Source organism: Chrysemys picta, chromosome 3 (genome assembly GCF_011386835.1).
Source record: "Chrysemys picta bellii isolate R12L10 chromosome 3, ASM1138683v2, whole genome shotgun sequence".
NCBI lineage: Eukaryota > Metazoa > Chordata > Testudines > Emydidae > Chrysemys > Chrysemys picta.
In genome coordinates, this window is record NC_088793.1 from 143,016,897 (window position 1) to 143,038,760 (window position 21,864).

The following is a 21,864-nucleotide window of genomic DNA, read 5'->3' on the forward strand; positions in this document are numbered from 1 at the left end:
GCACTGCACTGTGTTTGTGGAAGATTTGGAATAAAACACACTGAATATTAAAAGAAAGTTGGTCTGAACAATTTCTGAGGCATCAGAGGATGGGGACAGAGCGTCGCCCTGTCACACAGTTGAAAATCCATTTTTCATGAAAATATTGTTTCAGTAAAAAATTCTGACCTGTTCTACAGTTTACCTTAAAAAAATATGGATGGCAACATTCATCTTATGCCTGTTTCTATATGGCAACAATTAAAATAAAGAGGAAGGTTGTCCTGCTGACTTGCAGGTGATATGATCTTTTTATTGGACAGTTTACTTAAGTTCCAGGCTTAACATATGTGAGTGGTTGTTGGGATCATATCATGGAGATCTGGGCCCTCCATGTTGTTGCCATCCCTACTATCTTTAGCAACATGGCTCCCATAGGAGTTGTACTAATATTTAAAGCCCTTCATAGGATGGCCTCTAGCCACTTGTGAGATGGCCTTTCCTTCCATGACAACTGCCACCCATGACCAATATGTTCCACCACATATATGTAACTGTTGACCAATAGGAGTCCTCATGACTGTTGGAGGCAGAATGTTTGCAGGAGCTGGATCAAGACTATGAAACTCCCTCCACAAGATAGTGTCGCTTATATATGTTAACACCCTCTCCACTACAAACAAATATAGCTATTTGTCTTACAGCACAGGATAAAAAAAGGAGAGAGAGAGACTGACTTATTTCCAATTTTAGGTACTTGGGAACCTCTCAGATATTATCATACATGTATCTAGGAAGACAGAACAACTAATTTCACCTGTATTAGTATACTGTCCGTTTGGCTCTACTAAATCCATTAACTTGTTAGGCATGCAAGCTTTGCTGTAGAGTGTGGGTTCTCAACCTGGGGGTGGTCAATAGAGCTGAGTGGAAAATGACATTCTCCCCCAATGTTGATGAAAACTTAAAAAAAACATACATACAATTTCTGAAGACATTATCCATGGACAATTTTGACTTCTCATTGAAAACCCCCAACTCCCCAAATTAAACACTATTTTTTTTTGACAAAACCCAAATGTTATCTAAAAAGAGTTTTGTAAACGAAAAAAGTCATTTTTTTCTGCAGAAAGCATATAGAAAATTTTTATTTTTAGTCAAGTACCCAATTTTGCATTGAAAATAGCTTTCACAGAAAATCTCAAACAGCCCTGCTCATAACCACCTTGCCCCTCCCATATTGCATAATCAGAGGGTTCCAGTCAAGATCTTGGATAAAGACAGGTCCTAGAGTAGACCCAGTTTGGACAAGGTTGGGAGCCACTGCTCTAGCCAGCGTCTCTTTAATAAACTCCTATTTGCTTTGGCTATTTGTGCTATCAGTTTTAATTTGTATCTGCTTACATAGAGATATAGCAAATTTACAGACAGTGTGAAAAAGCATTCCACACATCCCAGTAAGTGACTAAAAGGCAGTCTATCACTATACTTGTTGGGTAAAATATTCATGAAGATATGTTCAAAAAATATTAACATTAAAGAGTTGGGACCTGAACACAGCAAATTTTGAGAGAACACCAAAATGGACTGCTCAACACTGATTAGAATCAATGACTGCTCAGAAAATACTCTGGAAGAATGAGATGCATTTGAAGCAATGATAGACAGCACAATACAATCTGTATTCATTACAGTGGAATTTAGGTGTCAAAAATGACAAAGGAAACTAATGGGGGTTAGCAGGGAAGCGGAAAATAACAAATACAAAACAGTAAAACATTCAAAAGGTAAAATGATCCCGGGAAAAGAAAAAAATAGGATCACTGGCTAGGTGACAAAAAAAAAATTTATGAAGCACAAGACTATATAAAGGGCTAACAGCAAAAAGGAATTCTGAGCAACAATGGAAGTTTTTGAAGTAAATGCTGTGGATATTGTACAATTTTCTAAACAGAGTGCAATCAATTCCTTTAAGTAAAAATATGGTGGAGTAGTGGAAAATGTTATTAGAACTATTTGGAATATTGTTAGTAGCTCTGGATTTTTCACGAGAGAGTTATAAGGTTACAGAAGAGACTCACAAGTTATATCACCTTTAGTGCTTAATTTGTAATGAAAGAGGTGCCAGGGCTTAAGCAATTTCTTTAACTTTCATAAGTGAAGCAGCAAGCCCAGAGATGCCGGAGCTATGCACTGCCAAGCCTAGATGTGCCTGGGATCAGCCCTGGCAAGCCTTGGCACAAATTAAGCACTGATCATCTTTATGTAGAAGGATCCCAGAGCACATTCTATGTTGCATACTGCATATACAGTGACCAATCCACGCACAGCTTCATTGGAGAAGGGGGCCTAATTCTGCAAAGTACGAGTACCCTCAACTCCTGATGACACTTAGGGCATTAAGAACACTCAACACCTCATAGGGCTAGGCCCAGAGATAATCCAAATGTTCCTAAGAAATCCCTCATCTCTCCTATGACAATATTCTGCTACCTGTACTCAAGTTCAGTTGTCCCTTATTTGGTGTGTAGTCCAATGATTGTCTGTTTCCTCATTTGGAAGGGCTACTGATGCTCTCAATAATGTATCAATAAGCATGGGGTGTTCCTCACTTTTAACTCATCATGTTAATTGTAGTAGCAAGTATAGTATTCAGTGAGTTCAATAAAGGCTTGAATGGTTTGTAATCAGACACATCTCTGCCTAACATATATGAATGAAATGTTTGAGTGGCATAAGCCAAAGCCAATAAAGGTCATACTATTTGCAGTAGAGCTGGCTGAAACAAACCACCAACAAAAAACAATTAAAAAAAACCACACGCACACACACACAAGCAGTTGCTAGTCTTTTCTGTTCAAGTTTTATTTAAACAAACAAAAAATTCCAACTAGCTCTATTTGGTTCATGGTTCTGTCCAGAAGAACAAAAAAGATCTAGATTCTATTACTATTGGACGACCATTTTGCATAAGACACATTCACATTACATTTTTAGAGCATCCGCTTGAATCAATAGTGGTAAATAGGAGTCAAAATATGCACAGCAAGTACATTGCTGAGGTTATCCTTTATCGGTGCAAGTGCATTTCTTGAGTGATACCGATCATATAATGCCTTTACTCAGAAGTGTATTCAAAGGTGCAATGATATCAGCTTCTTTTGGAATATACTAGGTGAGATAATGGACCATAGCAAATGGTGACTAAACAGTCTTCATCTATGGACCTTGCCGTTTGAGCTATGACTCTAATCTTTCCTTTACCATGTTTAACTTGCAATGGAGTCCCACAAAAACTGTTTCATCCATCGCAGCTTTATTTGGCAAAATATCTTTGTTCACCTTTGTTTCTTTATGTTTTGGTCTCTTGCATTGTGTTATCTGACTGCATAACTATGAACATGTTCAGTCTCATCAACTGCAGCAATAATTTAATCAACATTGCACACACACCACAGCTATCACTTAGCCTTCAGCTTGCTCCAGACACCTTCCTGCTGATCTCAAAACTGCATCCCCAGCGTCTACAATTGTAACAGAAATTGGTCTTAGGTACTTCATCAACTGTTCTGTTCTCAGTTACCTCTGTCCTCTTTGCTCCTTTTAAGATCAGGATTCATTGCCTTCTGACACCACGCTATTGCTTACTTGAGTAAGTAAAGGAACAGAACGGAACTTTAGGAAATTTATCTTTAGATTTTAGTTTCCCTGAGCCAGATTCTGAGCTGGTATAAATTGTCCTAGCTCCACTGACTTCAGAGCTAAGCTGCTTTATGCTAGCTGAGGATATGGTCTCATAAATAGTCTAAAATGCATTGTTTATTTCTAGTAAGAGATGCTGAATTTAAAACACCAGGCTGCTTTTTCCTGTGTGTGTGTGTGTGTGTGTGTTGGAGTTGATGTTTTTGCTTCATGGGTTATGTAATATTTATAGTATTTTACATATATCCCATCCCCTTCACAGTAATCCCATATATCTATGAAGTTAAGACACTTTCACAATACTTCTTACCAGAAGGACTACAGCATAAATTGTTACAGGGAGAGATCAGTGGATTTTTTTTATGCTTAAAATAAAAAAGGATTTTCAAAAGTTGTTATTGATTTTGGAGTGTATCAACTAGGAGTATTTGGAAAATGCCTAGCACATGGGAGGAGTTTCCATAAATACTAATATGTTCACTAGTAAAATTATACATCTTTTATGCAGTGTGACAGACCCAGACCAGTGGGGTACAGGAGTCTGGTAGAGGGCAAATATACTGGTCACTGGATGAGTAGTTTTCTGTTCCCTGAGTGACCAGAGCAGGGGCTGCACTAGAGTAATTAGGAACCTGCTAGAACCAGTTAAGGCAGGCAGGCTAATTAGGACACATGGAGCCAATTAAGAAGCTGCTAGACTCAATTAAGGCAGGCTAATCAGGGCACCTGGGTTTTAAAAGGAGCTCACTTCAGTTTGGGGTGTGAGTGTAAGGAGCTGGGAGCAAGAGGTGAGAGGGTGTGCTGCTGGAGGACTGAGGAGCACAAGTGCTATCAGACACCAGGAGGAAGGTCCTGTGGTGAGAATAAGGAATGTGTTTGGAGGAAGCCATAGGGAAGTAGCCCAGGAAGTTTAGCTGTCATGCAGCTGTTACAGGAGGCACTATAGATAGCTGCAGTCCACAGGGCCCTGGGCTGGAACCTGGAGTAGAGGGTGGGCCTGGGTTCCCCCCCCCAAACCTCCCAATTGACCTGGACTGTGGGGTCTTCCAGAGGGGAAGGTCTCTAGGCTGTTCCCCAAGCCACCTAGTGAATCTCTGAGGCAAGAAAATCTGCCAATAAGCACAGGACCCCCCCCCCCCCCCCCAAAGATAGAGGAGGAACTTTATCACAGCAGCCACATCCAGATAGGGTTTTTATCCTATTAACTCCTCAATTTTGAGATCAGAAACATTTTTCAAGGTTAGATAATTAGAATCATATCTGATTTAGGGTGAAGAGGTTTATTTTTTGGTTAGTATTGTAACCTATTTGAGTTGATTTTTCTTGTTTCTCTACCAGCATATCTTCATTTATCTTTATTTGGTAAAGTTGGAGCTGGGCCATTTCTGAGGCTCAAATTCAAAGCAAAAATGAAAATGGAACCAAGTACCTGTTCTTGTGTTGAATTCCCTATCCAAACAGGCTCTGGAAAATATTCAGCACAAATATTTTTAATATAGTTTCAATATTTTCCCCCTCTGAAATTTTCTTGGTACATCCTGGTTCACTTAAGTATCTTGCAAATGCCCACCCTAGCAAATGGGAGGGATTCAAGCCACAACTCTGTGCTTAACTCAATTTTCATCATTACTTAGCATTTGTACAGCTGAACATACTCAGATGTAAGTAAGCCAACCCCACCCCCACACTGATGTCAGCAATTCCCAAGCTGTAGTTTGTGGAGCATCTGCTGGTGGTCCAGGAGAGCTGGCTGGTCATGTGGTGCTTCCCTCTCATTTTTCATTTCAAAAAAAGGCCAGTGAAAATAAGGATGAGGAGGCAGTTTGCTGCTAATGGCTGTTTCTACCCAGGGGAAGAGAAGAAAGGAGTCTGGAGCTGCTAATTAAGGACTGGAGCCACCAGTGGGACTGAGGCTACCAGACATCCACAGCAGAAGAATGTCCAGGGAAGTAACAGAGGGAATGAGACAGCCAGGTAAAAAAGGGAACCATGCATCAGGGAAATATATGAAAGGGAAAGAGGGAGAAGGGGACCAGGGACACTGATTGCATTAAACAGCTGAAAATACAAAAAAGGTGCTTATGGTGGGCCCCTTCCCACAGTATCGGACCACCTCACAATTGTAACATTTCTCCCCCCCCCCTTTTTTTTCCCCTATGAGGTAGTGAGGTGCTTTTGTTCTCATTTTGAAGATGGAAAACTGAGAGGCTGATTCCTGTGTGATGTAGCCAGTCAAAGTCTGCAGGAGGCCTCAGAATTGATCCCACATCTCCCCAAATCTCAGGCTGGTTCCTTAACCCCTGGGCCCTCCTTCCTTTTTGGCTTTTAGCATTTGCCTGTGTAAGCATTGGCTATAGTTTAGTATAGAAGCACATGACAACCTCTCAATGAAAATGACTCGCTTAAAAAAAAAAAAAAAGTTAGAACTGCTGATTGAAGGGGTGGAATTCATCTGAGTATTTTACAATCATCTTGTATCATCCTTCAAGTTCTTCAGATGGTTTTCCTCAATGGATTTCTCTGAATTTGTATGTGGTTTTGTGATTATAATGCACCTTTTATTTGTGGTGTGAGTTTTTGCTAATCACATGGACAATGTAAATGACAAAATTCTTACCATTTTGCACATGGAAAAGTCCAAGTAGTTGCATGTAGTTAGAAGCTGGGGTCTGTTGTTGGATTTTCCCCAAGCTCAAGTTTTATCTGCAACGTTTTGAGGTCTTTTCAGTTTTAATGTCTCTTCATTCTTGTGCTTAAAGTATTTGTCTTCCCTAAACTGTATTGTTTTTCTTTCTAACTTTGCTTTAACACTTGTTTGTTTCAGAAAAAGTACATGGAGCATTAAGTATTAAGAGCACAAATGTGTTTAATATTTTTAAGAAGAAACATCTAGGAGGATGTACTTCAGTTAAGAGTGTTTTAGCACTTCTTGATCTCTCTCTCTCTCTCCTTTAAGAGTCTTAAACTGAAGTCATCAGCTCTTTATTTGTAAGTGGAGAAACATTAAAATAAGTCTAACTTTAGTTTATCAGATTTCTAAACCTCAAAATATCTTGCACTGAGACACAGTCAGCGGCAGTTCCAGGCACCAGCATGGCGGGGGGGTGCCCTGCTGGTCCCTGCAAGGGCGGCAGCCTTTGGTGGCATGCCTACAGGAGGTCTGCCGAAGCCGTGGGACCAACGGACCTCCCGCTGAAGGCAGCCTGCCTGCTGTGCTTAGGGTGGCAAAAAAGCTAGAGCTGCCCCTGGACACAGTGCTATAGAGGTACATCCCTGAGGTGATGGTGTGGGGTAGCTCATCTTGGGGAAAACACAGAGTTGCACTGAATAGTATGGCATAAGGTGCCAAGAACCAAAAGTATTTAGAAGGAAGCATCTGATTTCAAGCTGGGGCAGCCAGAGCTCACTTGCCTTTTCAGGCAAGCCTGTCTAGGAGAAGGAAACCTCTGATTTCAAATCTGAGCAGTCCAGCTTGTTTGCTCACTTTCTAAAGCAAACAAGGATGGAACAGCTAATACCTGTTCCTGCAGGCTAACCTGGCATTCTTATGAGCTGGATAAGGTGCATTGGCCTAACAAGTCATTACATTTGACCATTACTTGTTATGGAAACAGTACAGCAAACCAAGATGCTTTATATGGAGTCTAACAAATGGAAATAGTCATGGATTTTGGATAATGGCCAAACACATTACAGAGAGGGTTCTAACATTCTAGCTTGCACTACTTGCTCCAGACGAGACTGAGCTAGAGGCAGAGGAGTTCAGTCACAAGTTTCCTTTGCTGGAATACAGGACTCACGGGCTGGGTACAAGAGAGCTGACAGTTGGCAATTACACTTTTACCCTGGATCTCCAAGTGGACAAGCAAAGCATAGTTGTGGGCTTGCTAGAGCAGTGGACAAGAACAGCTGAGAACCAGTGTCTGAGCAGATTGTAGGCAGTACACCTTGCTATGACAATAAGCTATTCATATCTGGGACCTGCTGTTATACACCAGCAAAAGCCACAGAAGAGGACAGGTTTTATCAACATCTGAATAGTATCATAGATGAAATTCCTGATCATGATATTATTCTGATAATAGGCAATATGAATATAAAGGTTGGTTGTGGACATAAGTAAATAATGTTGAATAGCAAACAATCATGGGGAAAGGTTAAGAACTTGCTGTGAAGTGCACAGTGAGATTACTGGCTGTACTTGGTTTCCTCACAAAGACATTCACAAGGGTCAAGGTTCCTTCCCCACTCTGAACTCTAGGGTACAGATGTGGGGACCTGCATGAGAACCTCTAAGCTTAACTACCAGCTTAGATCTGATTTTACTGCCACCACCCAAATTATGAGTCATTTGGGAAACTGTCTACCTCCCTGCCAGAATATCTCCCTCCCAAGTACTATAAGCCTTCCTGGGTAGCCTTGAGAGACTTCTCCACCAATTTCCTGGTGAACACCAATCCAAACCCTTGGATCTTAAAACAAGGGGGGGGGAATCAATCAGGTTCTTAAAGAAGGCTTTTAATTAAAGAGGTAAAAATCATCTCTATAAAATCAGGATGGAAAACAACTTTACAGGGTAATCTGATTCAAAGAGCCCAGAGGAACCCCCTCTACCCTTGGGTTCAAAGTTACAGCAAACAGAGGTAAACCCTCTAGCAAAAGGAACATTTACAAGTTGAGAAAACAAAGATAAAACTAACACACCTTGCCTAGGTGTTACTTACAAGTTTGAAATATGAGAGACTTGTTCAGAAAGATTTGGAGAGCATGGATTGATGTCCGGTCCCTCTTAGTCCCAAGAGGGAACCACCCCCAAAACAAAGAGCACAAACAAAAGCCTTCCCTCCTGCCCACCCCACCCCCCCAACCAAGATTTGAAAGTATCTTGTTCCCTTATTGGTCCTTTGGGTCAGGTGTCAGCCAGGTTACCTGAGCTTCTTAACCCCTTACAAGTAAAAGGATTTTGGTGTCTTTGGCCAGGAGGGATTTTATAGTAGTGTACACAGGAGGGTTGTTACCCTTCCCTTTATAGTTATGACAACAAGGTTACATGGAACTCACCAAATGGTCAAACCAAAAACTGCATTGCCTTTTATCAACAATAAATGTGGTCAAAAGTCACTGTGTGGGGCAATGATCATGTACTACCAATAGGAGAGATTAAGTTAGACAAAGAAAAAAAGGTGAATGCAACTGGAATCAAATTTGATCTTGATAACTTAAAAGGCAGCTCCGTGAGAGAGGCATACTAGTTGATGCTTGCAAGGAGATTCTGGGCCATTAAATTTGTGATGAACTCACTGCAGACTGGATGGGAAATATTCAAAGAAGTGATACAAAAACAGTGATACAAAAGGCATAAGTAAACAAGGAAAAGCTGGACAATCAAAATATACAGGAGAAATGTAAACAAAGATTGTTGGGAAGAAGTAAAAGTATTATGCAAATCAGTGAAGTCACAAAGACTGGACAAGCAAAGGTTTGAGAGGAGGTGGGGGGGGCAGAAGAGTCTTTACAGCTAACGGAAGCATTAAAACAAACAAGATATGAAGATAATATACAAAAAGTTTCTGTTACATGGATACAGAACAATGAATGTGGAAAGAAAAGCTACCAGTGAACTAAAAAAAAAAATGCCAAAGCATTAGAACAAAGTACTGAACCCTGATGTTCATCTGGAGGCAAGCATTCTAGATATGCTAGATGAACAGGGCAGCTTGCAAGACAAAATGGATATTTCCACTGCACTACTATCAGAAGAAATAGAGCAGTGAAGCAGTCTAAAAAAGTGGGAAAGCTGCAGGAATAGATGATAGATCAGCTGATCTGTTAAAAACTGGCATAACAAGTGTTGTCAAAGCATTAGAAAACTATATAAGAGGGTATGGGAACAAGGAGAAGTACCAGATCGCTGGCTAAAGGTAATTGTTTCTCCAATCTTGAAGAAAGGAGATCCTGCTGATCCGAACAGAGGTTTAAGCTTATTGTCAGTACTGGGTGGGGGGAAGAGAGAAATCATGATGAAAATAATGGTCAGATTACTTCCTCTAAAACTGGAGTTAGTAGGCAAGGAACAGTGCATCTTCAGACCAGGCCAAAGGTGCATTGATAGTCACATTCCTACAGTTGGGGGTGTGTGTGTGTGTGTGGGGGGGTAAAAATGGGTATTAAAAATGTTTTTGTTTTCACCAACTTCACAAAGGCATTTGATTCAGTTTGGAAGGAAGCATTATGGAAAGTAGCAAAACCATATGGAATTCCAGATGAGATCATTGCAGAAGTCTTTGTGCATAGATTTTATAATTGCAATGCCATATGAATTGATGAAAAAATAAGCAACAGGTTCAAGTTTGGTGTAAGACAAGGGGACATGAAATCACTGACTTTTCATCATGTTCTTAAACTGGACATTAAGAATGTTCGACAAGTTGGAGGATGTGACATTGGATAAAATAGAATTAACGTGCTTTGTTTATGCAGATGATATTCTACAACTGGTAGACATGTTTAAACTAATGCAGATACTCTTTGCTACCTTGGCAAATTGGTGTAGTCAACTTGGAGTTAAAATAAATGCAAAGATGACGAAGTGGTTGCATCTTGGAAATGAGAAAGTGTTGAATTCCTGCAGTGGTGGATCCTATGTGTACCTAGGAAGCTTGATCAGTGCCATTGTTCCACCAACAATGAGTTTAAAGGAAAGATGCCTTAGCCACAAGTGTGGCACAGACACTGACAATTATGGACTGAAAACTTTATGCTTGGTACCAAAGTAAAAATTTACCAAACCGGTGTACCAACAGTATTACTTTATGGTCTGGAAGCAGCTGCATTCAATGAAACAGGTATTAAAAGGCTGGAGGCAGTAGAGATGAGAGCTCTTTGAAATATGGTAGGTGTAAAGTGGAATGATTTTAAAACAAATGAAGGAAAGTAGGATGGGAAATCCGTATCTGGGATTGTATCCCATCGTGGTGGTGGTGTGGACACAGTAGGAGATAAATAGATGCTAGGATTCCAAAGAGAATAATGCAAACACAATTAAGGTCAGTCCAACTTAGAGTCCAACCACAGGCTAGATGGTGGGAAATTGTATGCAAAGATATGAGTTAGTGGGCTTAATGGAGGATCAAGCCATGGACAGGAATGAATGGTAATGCTGTTCTGCTGCCTGTGCCTGTAAAGGTGCTCCAGATGAAAAGAATGAAGTTCTTGGCTATTGGAAACTGCTTACTCTGAGACTATTTCCCTGGGGAAGAATTATTGCCTTGCGATTCTGAATTATTTTCTGTGTTATTTATGAGCTTCTTAATCATGCAGGTCAAATTAAGTTTAGCTTTATTTTGTTTAGTGCAGTGAGTAATGATTTTGGCTGATACTTTAGGATTGCAATGGGAACAAGAGTGGGAGTTTATGTGCATGTTCATGGTTGACTTTTCTAATTTTCCTTTGCAATCAGAGACCTCTTTGAATTTTCTCATCTGAAACAGTAAGAGCCTAATTCTCCACTGCCTTGCTATCATTTGTAATGACACCCTATGCAAAAGGGTGTAAACATCAAATGAGAATGGCAGTGTTACACATTTTGTATTCACGTTTACAGGTGCAAACAGCAGCACAAGATGCAGAGCAGTGGAAAGTCAGGCCTCTGTTTTGTGTCTGCCTGTATTTCTTCCATGTCTATCCATCTAACTATCTAAACCAACCTTGAGTCATTACTGTTACTATAGTTGAACATTTCATTGTTATCTAGGTGATATATTTAGAAATAAAGTGCTAGATAAATCTGTATATTTCACTTGTGATCCATCTAGTCTGGTATCCTTTTTCTGACAGTAGTCAGCACCAGATACTACCAAGGAATTGCAAGATACCCTGAAGTAGACAATGGTATAATATGCATTAACTGACAATTAGTAATGGGTATACGAACTGAAGAATGAAAAAAGGTGTTTTATGCTATCAATATAAATGCCTAATCCTTTTAAAAATCCTGCTCAACCCTTGGTCTCAATTATATCTTGTGGCAATGAGTTCCACAGGCTAATTATGTATTGTATTAAAATGTATTTCCTTTTATTGGCTTTAACTGGTTCATGCATTTCTTTGTCATCTGTTATCAACATGATGTGAAGACTCTTCCTAACAATCTTTATTACTCAGCCCCAGGCACTTTGTGGGCTTACTTCCATCTCTGGCAATCAGTTTTAATAATGCAATCATACAAACTTCAAATCTAAAAGTCTTGCATGTTACAAAGTACTGATCAAACGATGGATGCATAGGTAGTGTATCTGATGCCAAGGCTTCTTCCTATCATGCACAGAAAACACTCCCAAACGGAGATCTATGGCAAGTATGATTGATAAGGATATGCTAACATTTTCGTTACACCTAAGATCAATTAGGACTCATCCTCAGATCTTCAAGTATGTGCCATTATAAAATGCACACTCATGCAAATGCTACCACTGCAGTGATTCTTCCTGGATATTGACTATTTGACCTAGTACTCAAATTTTGTCTTCAGTGTCTCATTGAACTTCTGTTGACCATTTTTTTGCCTGTTTGTTATCCCAAAACATTATTCCTTTTGACACTTGATTCTCTTATACTCTTACAGCCAAATCCTGCTTGCCTTTTTCAGATAAGCAATCTGCTTAAAAATCTGAGACTTATGCAAGGGCGATTAACACTGTTGCTTCCCAGGAGTACCCAGGGTTGTGAGGCATCTTGCTACCACCTGCCCACAACATGTCTGTGACTGCTGTGGGTCAGGGGACTGACCCAACTGGCCACGAGCAACACAAGCACTCTCCTCTCAGCCTATGCAGGCTCTGTTGTCTCTCTGCAGGTTAGTGATAGGCATGCTCCAGCCACCAATCCCTCAGAGCATCCCCCTGGAGTGTCCAGCCCCTGTTCCACTGAACACTCACATGCTCCCAAAGAAGAAGTACAATCAGCTTATCAGTTGCCCTTCAGATCACCACTCTGTTTAGCATATAGCACTTAAACTTTTTACTCGTTTCACTCTAAACATATCTGAGTATCGAGACTTGAGAAGTAGCTAGTCAAAGTATTGGAAAGAAATGGGGGTGTGTGTGTGTGTGTGTGTGTGTGTAAAAACCAAAAAAAAAAAAAAAAACCCATAACCCTTTCTAAAGCCTAGACTTGATTACCAAACTACTGTCTAATGAAGTTCTGCTCCCCCAAAAAGCTGGTCTACCCTGGGAGGTTACATCGTCATAGCTATGTCTTAGTGAAAAATCCAGCCCTCAGAGATGTAGCCATGATGACTAGCCCCTGATGTAAACAGCATTGGGTTGATGGAAGAATTCTTCTGTTGACCTGCCACTGCTGCTCTGGGAGGGGGTTACCTATATCGATGGGAGAACCGCTCCTGGCAGCATAGGTCATGTCTACACCGAAGTGCTACAGTGCCACTGTAGCAGTCTAAGTGCAGAAATATGAAAAGACTTTGCAACGTTTTCCATCCAGGTTGACTGTGTGACTCTTCTCATAAGACAGAACATGCTAACTGTCTCCTTGCTGAAGGCACGAGGGTGTACCTCGGTATTCCCAGTTATTCCCTCCCAAATCCATTGTCTTTACTTGTAAACAGGGTGCCCCTTTGCTGTTTGTTTTTTCCCTGCAGGTTCTCATGTAAATTCATAAGCTCTTCATTAGCATCAGGTTCAGTAAAACAAATGTGGCTTACAATGTAAGCCACACAATACACCATGACAAGCCAGAGAGATAAGAGTCTGCTACTCCCTACTGGACCAGAATTTATCACCTTTCGGTGACCTGTCTTAACTCCCATAACTCTATTCTTAAGGTATCCATATACATACACAGCTCCTTAAATATCATCTGCACATACATCTTGCAATGATTAGGACAACCTGTGCATTACTGGCTGTTGGTAGAGACCTCACATGCCACCCTTTGGGGCACTATTACTTAGACTTCAGACCCATGGGATCCCTATAAACCCCTATGCACTCTGATGTCCTCTGCCAATTGGCACCAATGGGTCCCGGGGTCACAAATATCTGACAGGGTTTGGCTTCTAGTCATTCTTTTTGGTCATATTCTGCTGATTTATGGGTCAGTATTAACATTTGGGAATAGAGCCATGTAGAATCAGCTTCTATCTAATGTTTGTACCATGTCCATCACTGTGATATCTTAACACCCTTTAAGTTCTCTGTATTTGAAAAGACAAAATGTATTTTACCATTTTAAAAACTAAGAGAGAAAAGGTGTTATTTTGTTTAAGTGCTGACAGTGTGCTCAGACAAAACAAAAAGGAGACCATCCAAATGTAATGGGGAAGAACTCGGGGCGATCTGACTAATGATTTTAGGCATTGGGGATCATCCCTGATAAATATTTCTGTACAAGTCAGTCTATATATATTTTCCAGAGTAGTAGTCTTGTGAAGAATGACTTTTTTTTTTTTTTGCCAACGCTGAGGGAGGCCATCTGATCACAGAATGCATGAATCATTAACAGAAAAAAAATAAAGTACTTGAGAACCAAGAAGCCGGCCAAACAATCAGTGGGGCCACTGGACGATTAAGGTGCCAAAGGAGCACTCAAGGAAGGAAAGTCCATTGCAGAGAAGCTAAATGAATTCTTTGCCTTGTTCTTTGCTTCAGAAGGAGATTCCAAACACGTGAGCCACTCTTTTTAGGTAACATAACTGAGGCAGCGTCTCAGATTGAAGTATCAAGAGAGATGGCTTTGGAACAAATTGGTAAAGTAAACAGTAATGAGTCACCAGAAGGTATTCAACCAAGAGTTCTGAAGGAACTAAAATATGAAATTGAAGAACTGTGGTATGTAACTGATCACTTAAATCAGCCTCTGACCAGATGATGATTAATATGCTGATTTTTTTTTTTTTTTTTTTTAAGGCTCTAGAGGCAATCCTGGCAATTTACAGGCCATAAGCTTAACTTCAGGCAAATGAATTGAAATTATAGTAAAGAACAGAATTTGGACACATTGATGAACACAATATGTAGGGGAAGGGTCAACAATGCTTTTGTAAAGGGAAATCATGCCTCAATCCAGTTGAAGTCTTTACGGGTGTCAGTACATGTGTGGAAAAGGGTGATCCAGTTTACATAGTGTCCTTGGACTTTTAGAAAGCCTTTGACAAGGTCCCCCAAAGGTTCTTAAGCATAGTAGGCAGTCATGGGATAAGAAGCAAAGTCCTCTCATAGATCAGCAACTGGTTAAGACAGGAAACAAAGGATAGGAATAAATGGGCAGTTTGCACAATGGAGATAGGTAAAGAGCAAGGTCCCCCAAGGATCTGTACTTGGACCTGTGCTATACAACATACTCAAATGATCTGGAAAGGCTGGGGGGAGGGGGCAGTGAAATGGCAAAGTTAGTAGATGTTACTAAGTCACTCAAGATAATGAAGTCCAAAACTGACTGAAGAATTACAAAAGGATCTCACAAAACTGGGTGACTGCAACAAAATAGCAGATGAAATTCAGTGCTCATAAATGCAAAGTAGTGCACATTGGACAAAAATGTCAACTATACATACAAACTGATGGTCTATATTAGTTATCAAGAAATATCTTGGAGTCATCATGAATTGTTCTCATAAAACATCTGCTCAGTCTACAGCATTAGTCAGAAAAGCTAACTGACTGTTAGGAACCATTTGATAAAGGATAGATAAGAAAATATCATGATGTCACTATATAAATCCATGCTACTTGCACCCCATGAATACTGCATGCAGTTCTGGTTGCCCAATCTCAAAAAAGATTAGAATTTGAAAACGTACAGAGAAAGGCAATAAAAAACATTAGGGGTATGGAAGCTATTCCATGCAAGAAGAGATTAAAAAACTGGGTCTGTTCATTTTAGGAAAGAAATGATTTGGGGCGGGGGGGGGGGAGGTAGGACAGAGGTCTATAAAATCACAGCGCGTGTGGAGAATGTGAATAGGGCAGTGTTATTTACTAGGGCTGCCAATCAATTACAAAATTAATTGTGCTATTAAACAGTAATAGAATACCATTTATTTAAATATTTTTGGATGTTTTTACATTTTAAAATATATTGATTTCAGTTACACAGAATACAAAGTGTACAGTGCTCACTTTAAAGTGAGCACTGTAAAAAACCCAAAGAAATGGTATTTTTCAATTCACCTAATGCAGGTATTGTAGTGCAATCTCTGTCATGCAAGTTGACCTTACAAATGTAGGATTATGTACAAAAAATAACTGAACTAAAAAAACAAAACAATGTAAAACTTTAGAGCCTACAAGTCCACTCAGTCTAACTTATTGTTCCGCCAATTGCTCAAACAAGTTTGTTTACATTTAAGGGAGATAATGCTGCCTGCTTCTTGTTTACAGTGTCACCTGAAAGTGAGAACAGGCGTTCGCATGGCATTGTTGTAGCTGGTGTTGCAAGATATTTACATGGCAGATGTGCTAAATATTCATATGTCCTTTCATGCTTTCCTCACCATTCCAGAGGACATGCATCCATGCTGATGACTGGTTTTGCTTGACAATGATCCAAAGCAGTGCAGACCAATGCATATTCATTTTTGTCATCTGAGTCAGATGCCACCAGCAGAAGGTTGATTTCTTTTTTTGGTGGTTCGGGTTCTGTAATTTCCACATTGGAGTGTTGTTCTTTTAAGACTCCTGCCAGCATACTTCACACCTCATCCCTCTTAGATTTTGGAAGGCGTTTCAGATTCTTAACCTAGGATCAAGAACTGTAGCTATCTATAGAAAGCTCACATTAGCTTTGTGTTTTGTCAAACCTGCAGTGAAAGTGTTCTTGAAACAAACAACATGTACTGGTCATCATCCAAGACTGCTATAGCATGAAATATATGGCAGAATGCAGGTAGCAGACAGAGACATACAATTCTCTCCCAAGGAGTTCATTCACAAATTTCATTAACATATGATTGATTTTTTTTTTTTTTTTTTTTAAAGCATCACCATTGTGGAACCATGGCCTCTGGAATGGTGGTTGAAGCGTGAAGGAGCATACAAATGTTTAGCATATCTGGCATGTAAATAACTTGCAATGCTGCTACAAAAGTGGCATGTGAATGCCTGTTCTCACTTTCAGGTGACATTGTAAATAAGCAGGCAGCATTATCTCCCATAAATGTAAACAAAGTTGTTCGTCTTAGCAATTGGCTGAACAAGAAGTAGGACTGAGTGGTCTTGTAGGCTCTAAAGTTTTACATTGTTTTCGTTTTCAGTGCAATTATGTAACAAAAAAAATCAACAGTTCTAAGTTGCACTTTCACGATAAAGAGATCACACTACAGTACTGGAATGGGGTGAATGGAAAAATACTATTTTTGTTTCACTTTGACAGTGCAAATATTTGTAATCAAAAATATAAAGTGAGCACTGTACACTTTGTATTCTATGTTGTGATTGAAATCATTTGAAAATGTAGAAAAAAATCCAAAAATACTTAATACATTTCAATTGGTATTCTATCGTCTAGTACTGCCATTAAAACAGCAATGAATCACGATTAAATTTTTTAATCACGATTACTTTGAGTTAATCACGTGAGTTAACTACAATTAAGCAACAGCCCTATTATTTACCCCTCTGCATAATACAAAAAACAGGGCTTCCCAATGATCTTAATAGGCAGCAGGTTTACAACAGACAGAAAGTAGTATTTCTGCCCACAATGCATAGTCAACCCATGGAACCCATTGCCTGGGGATGTTGTGAAGGCCAAAACTATAGCTGGTTTAAAAAGAAAAAATAATGATTTGGATAAATTTATGGAGGATATGTCCAATCAATGGCTATCAGGCAAGATGGTCAGGGATGCAGTGCAGCTGCAAGTGTTCCGAAACTCGACTGCCAGAAGCAGGGACTGAACAACAAGGGATAATCACTTGATAATTGCCATTCTGTTCATTCCCTCTGAAGCATCTGGCACCAGCCACCGGTGGAACACACTATACTGGGCTAGATGGGTCATTGGTCTGACCCAATATGGCTGTTCTTATGTTACATTTTTATTCACATGGTAGCACAAGATTTCAATTTGTTGTTTTCATTTTCCAGAAAAATACACACAAGAACAGTGGTTCTCAAACTTTTGTACTAGTGACCCCTTTCACATAGCAAGCTTCTGAGTGCAACCCCCCTTATAAATTAAAAAACACTTTAATATTTAACAGCATTAAGAATGCTGGAGGCAAAGCAGGGTTTGGGGTGGAGGCTGACAGCTTGCAACCCCCCTGTAATAACCTCATGACCCCCTGAAGGGTCCAAACCCCCAGTTTGAGAACCCCTGCACAAGAACCATTAGAGGAAGGACAACCTTGTGGTTAAAGCATAAGATTAGGAGTCAGAAAATCGGTCTCTGCCACAGACTTACTGTGAGACCTTAAAGGCAGGCTATGAGTGATTTGTTCAAGAGGTGCTGACTATCAGAGAGCTCATTAACTTCAGCTGGAGTGCTTAGCACTTCTGAAAATGAGGTGCCTAATCTCTGTGCCTCCATTTCCCCCTCTGTAAAATAATACTTAGTTCACTCACTGGGTTGCTGTAAGACTTAATTCATTGCTTGTAAAGCACTTTGAGATCTCCATATGGAAATGCAAAGTATTACTATATTAGATGCTGAAAGCCCATGTTGTTGTGCAGGTGTGGCAGTTGAGCCAACAAATCACCATTTGCTAGTTTCCCTCATACAACCAATGAAACTGTTGCCTGAAAATTAGCTGTAGGGTGAGGGTGGTGATTGGTTGAGTTCTCTGATATCACTCCTGGCATGACAAATACTTGCCCTACTGTAGCATTACACTGCACGGGTGTAATCTGTAGAGTCAAATTGCTTAGAATTCAATGGGGTGGGAACAGACTACAACTCTCAGTGATGACTGAACCCAGGACCGTCCTTAGGCATATGCAGGTGCATAGGGCACCCAAAAGTGTGTGGCACCATTCCCCTCTCTGGCTGCGGCTGCAATCCTCTCTTCTCCAACCCCTCCCCCACGCGGGGCTGGTGGGCTACACACACACACACACACGCTCTCATGAGTCACAGTTCCTCAACACAGATTGTGTCACAGTCACACTCACTGGCCCTCTGACACACACAGACATGTATTATTGTTATTACTGCTTGGTACTTCCTGTCAAAATGCTTGTGGTGAGCCAGAAGTAGCTAGGGGCTGCAGGAGGTCTGTGGGCTCTGGCAAGATGCAGCCCCCATGTGACAGTGCATAGCCTGCCTTGAGCCACTGCTGACACGGGGGGGGAGGGGGAGTTCTGGGAGTCCACAGGCAGGGGTGGTGGCTTTATCCCCTCAACACACTGGGGTCAGTGGTGCTGGCTGGGGACCACCTTCAGTGGAGCATGGGGACACCAGTTTAATAATACTGCATAGGGCCTTATAAATCCTAAAGATGGCCATGACTGAACCTGGCGATATTCTAAACAGAGAGCTCTCAATCTCTTTCCATCACTTCACAATGACGTGACTGACATTATGGGCTTACATAGATTAGCCAACCAGGACTTGCTCAGTCTGGTTAAGAACAACAATATTTCAGAAGCATTACAGAATGCCATGCTGAGACTGTAAACACTTAACTGATCTTCCCCTTGTCCTTGATTCTTTTAGTCTCCAGCTTCTGTAAGCCTCTTAATTGTGAGGCTCTTATTCTCAGTAGTACATTTAAAGGGTCCCATTAAGCAGATTTTAAAACAAATCCATCAGCAGTTTTGGTCATCTCATAAAGCAGCTAAACAGTTCAGGCAGTAAAACTATTTGCTATTTCACATGCCTTATCATAGAGCTATCAAATTTCTGAATTGCAGGGAGGCAGTTACTTCCAATACCCCAAAGAACTATTGCAATGTTAAGCCGGTAAAATTGTTTTAGGCTCACCCATAAATTAGACTCTAGCTCAATCATGCACATTCTTATCTAAGTGCAGGCTGCAGAAACATGGTCCCAGTGTTCCTGAAGTATTGGCTAGCAGACTCCTCAGTGTGATACAATTAACTTAGTTTTATTTATGACCTGGACCAAGTAATCAAGTTAAGTTTTGGGTACAAAAGTACAATATAGGTTTTGATCTACGGTTTTTGGAATGTGAAACGGACGACGGCTCTGTTACAGTGGGCTATGTTTACATTGTTGTTTTCTGGTAGCACACTAGTGGGTGCTTGCATGAAGAAAGCTTCATAATGTGCTATGCTAGGTCAGTGAAGTCTTCAAACCAGCCACTACTGACAATTATTTAGAGATCATGAACTCATTTTGATGGGGAGGAAACCTTCCCCACGGTTCTCAGCTCTTACAGAGCTGGTCTAACTGCAATTTAGCATGTCTAGACACTTGGACTGACTAACTTCCTGCTGCCTCCTCCAAGCTTTTCTCTCTTGCAACCTGTGCTTCTCCCTCCAGGTTTCATGGAGGTTACTACAGAGGGGGAATAATTTGCAGACAATACAAGCAGGAATTCACGACTCCCACTCCCTATGTTGGCTCAACTCAGCCACCCAGCACATTGGGAGTGTCAGGGTGACCAGTTCACCCATCTCCAACCCGTTCCTAGCCATCTGCTTCAGAAGGTGGAGTAACCTGGTGCGTAGCGCAGTTACGCGTGTGTACCTAGACCCCAGGTCTGGGTAGTTTAAATTGAGGCCTAAGAAGGGTTCTTAGTGTTACGTTCTCTGCATGTATTCTGTGATGTTAGATTAAAACACATACTTTTGCTGGACATTAACAACATAACTACCTTATTTTTTTTAGAACGATAACACACAAGGACCCAAAACCAGAGAGAGAGAAAAGACAGATTGCTCCCTAAAACAAAGGCACAACTCACCCCACCTTACCATTTGCAGTCTTCAGATGTCTGCTGCTATGCCTGGATCACACACTTCCCTATGGATCCCCAAGAAGCACCAGGAACAAGCCCTGAAATGTAAAGGGATGGGCAACAATTCTAACAGTTTTCAATGCACCATGCTTACTTCTCGTTATGGCTCTACATGGGCGCATGCCCCAAGACAACCCCCCCACCCCGCACCAAACTAATCCTTAGGTATATTCTGACACCATTACTTGAGTCCCTTACTCAGTAACTCCTCTTCATTCAAGTAGAACAGCTTGAGGAGTAGAGTATTAATCAACCTGAATAAAGGGTGAATTGTGCCCTAAATAATTATATACAGGAAAAGGAACTTAAAATTTGCAATATTCAGGTTATTTGTCTTTGTTATATTTGGCAATATACCAAATATGAAATTAATATAGGTAATAAACAAATTATACAATTGCATATTAACTGTTGGCACATAGAAGGAAATACTTTAGAAAATGGTAGTTTGGCTGTGTTCTAGGTAGGAACAAAAATATGTATTGGACCCTCCATAGTCTTCTGGAAAAGTTGAAAGTTACATTGCTTCATTTCCAGCCTTGTATTGAACAGGCAGTGGTGCTGGAACACTTTTTAAATTGGGGATGCTGCACCCCCCTTACCCCTGTCCACATCCCTCTTGATCTGGGACTGGGATCAGAGCTGTGGCTTTGAGGGGGACACGGATGGGGGTAAGGAGGCCAAGGCTGGGGCCAGCAGCTGGGACCCTGGGCAAAACCTAGGGCTGCTGCAGTACCCCCGGCATCCCTAGTTCCTGCACCTATGCAACCAGGCTGTAAGGCATGATGTTCTCACATGTTAGTAAGACATTCTAACTAGCATAATTTAAAAGTCTAGTCTAGACAAAAGCCACACACTGCCTTTAACTTGTGCTCAGCTAGTTGAGTTAAAGCTTAAGGCGAGTCCAGGCTTTAATTTGCCCATTTTATCATATGTTAAAGGTAATGTGCTTTGACATGTGCTGACGTCACACCTTTAAATCCTACTGCAGGCAAGGAGGTCAAGGCCCGGGGGTGGGGATTGTGGTTGGACTCTAGGACACATTAAACCATTGCTCTAAATATAGAGAAGGGTGAGGCCAAAACACAGCTCTGCCTTACCTGCTGAGCAGTGCCATCTGAGGGCTCTTTGATGCCTACCACCAGGGAGAGCTCTAATTGTGTTCATTGTCCTACACTGGACATTTTCCTCTTTCTGCTCTCCTGTTTCCCCCCCCCCCCTAAAAAGCTCAATCTATTTGGCTTAAC

At 40.9% G+C, this 21,864-nt stretch overlaps 1 long non-coding RNA gene across 2 annotated transcripts; it reads left to right on the forward strand.

The window, feature by feature from the left end:
- Nucleotides 1-4,201: 4,201 nt before the first annotated feature.
- Nucleotides 4,202-21,194, forward strand: LOC135982054 (uncharacterized). 2 transcript variants are annotated; one of them, XR_010599261.1, is made up of 3 exons: nucleotides 4,202-4,538; nucleotides 5,532-5,655; nucleotides 20,488-21,194. It is a non-coding gene; the product is annotated as an uncharacterized LOC135982054 (long non-coding RNA). The 2 variants fall into 2 exon arrangements; XR_010599260.1 differs by lacking the exon at nucleotides 20,488-21,194 and adding an exon at nucleotides 5,847-6,114.
- Nucleotides 21,195-21,864: the final 670 nt, after the last annotated feature.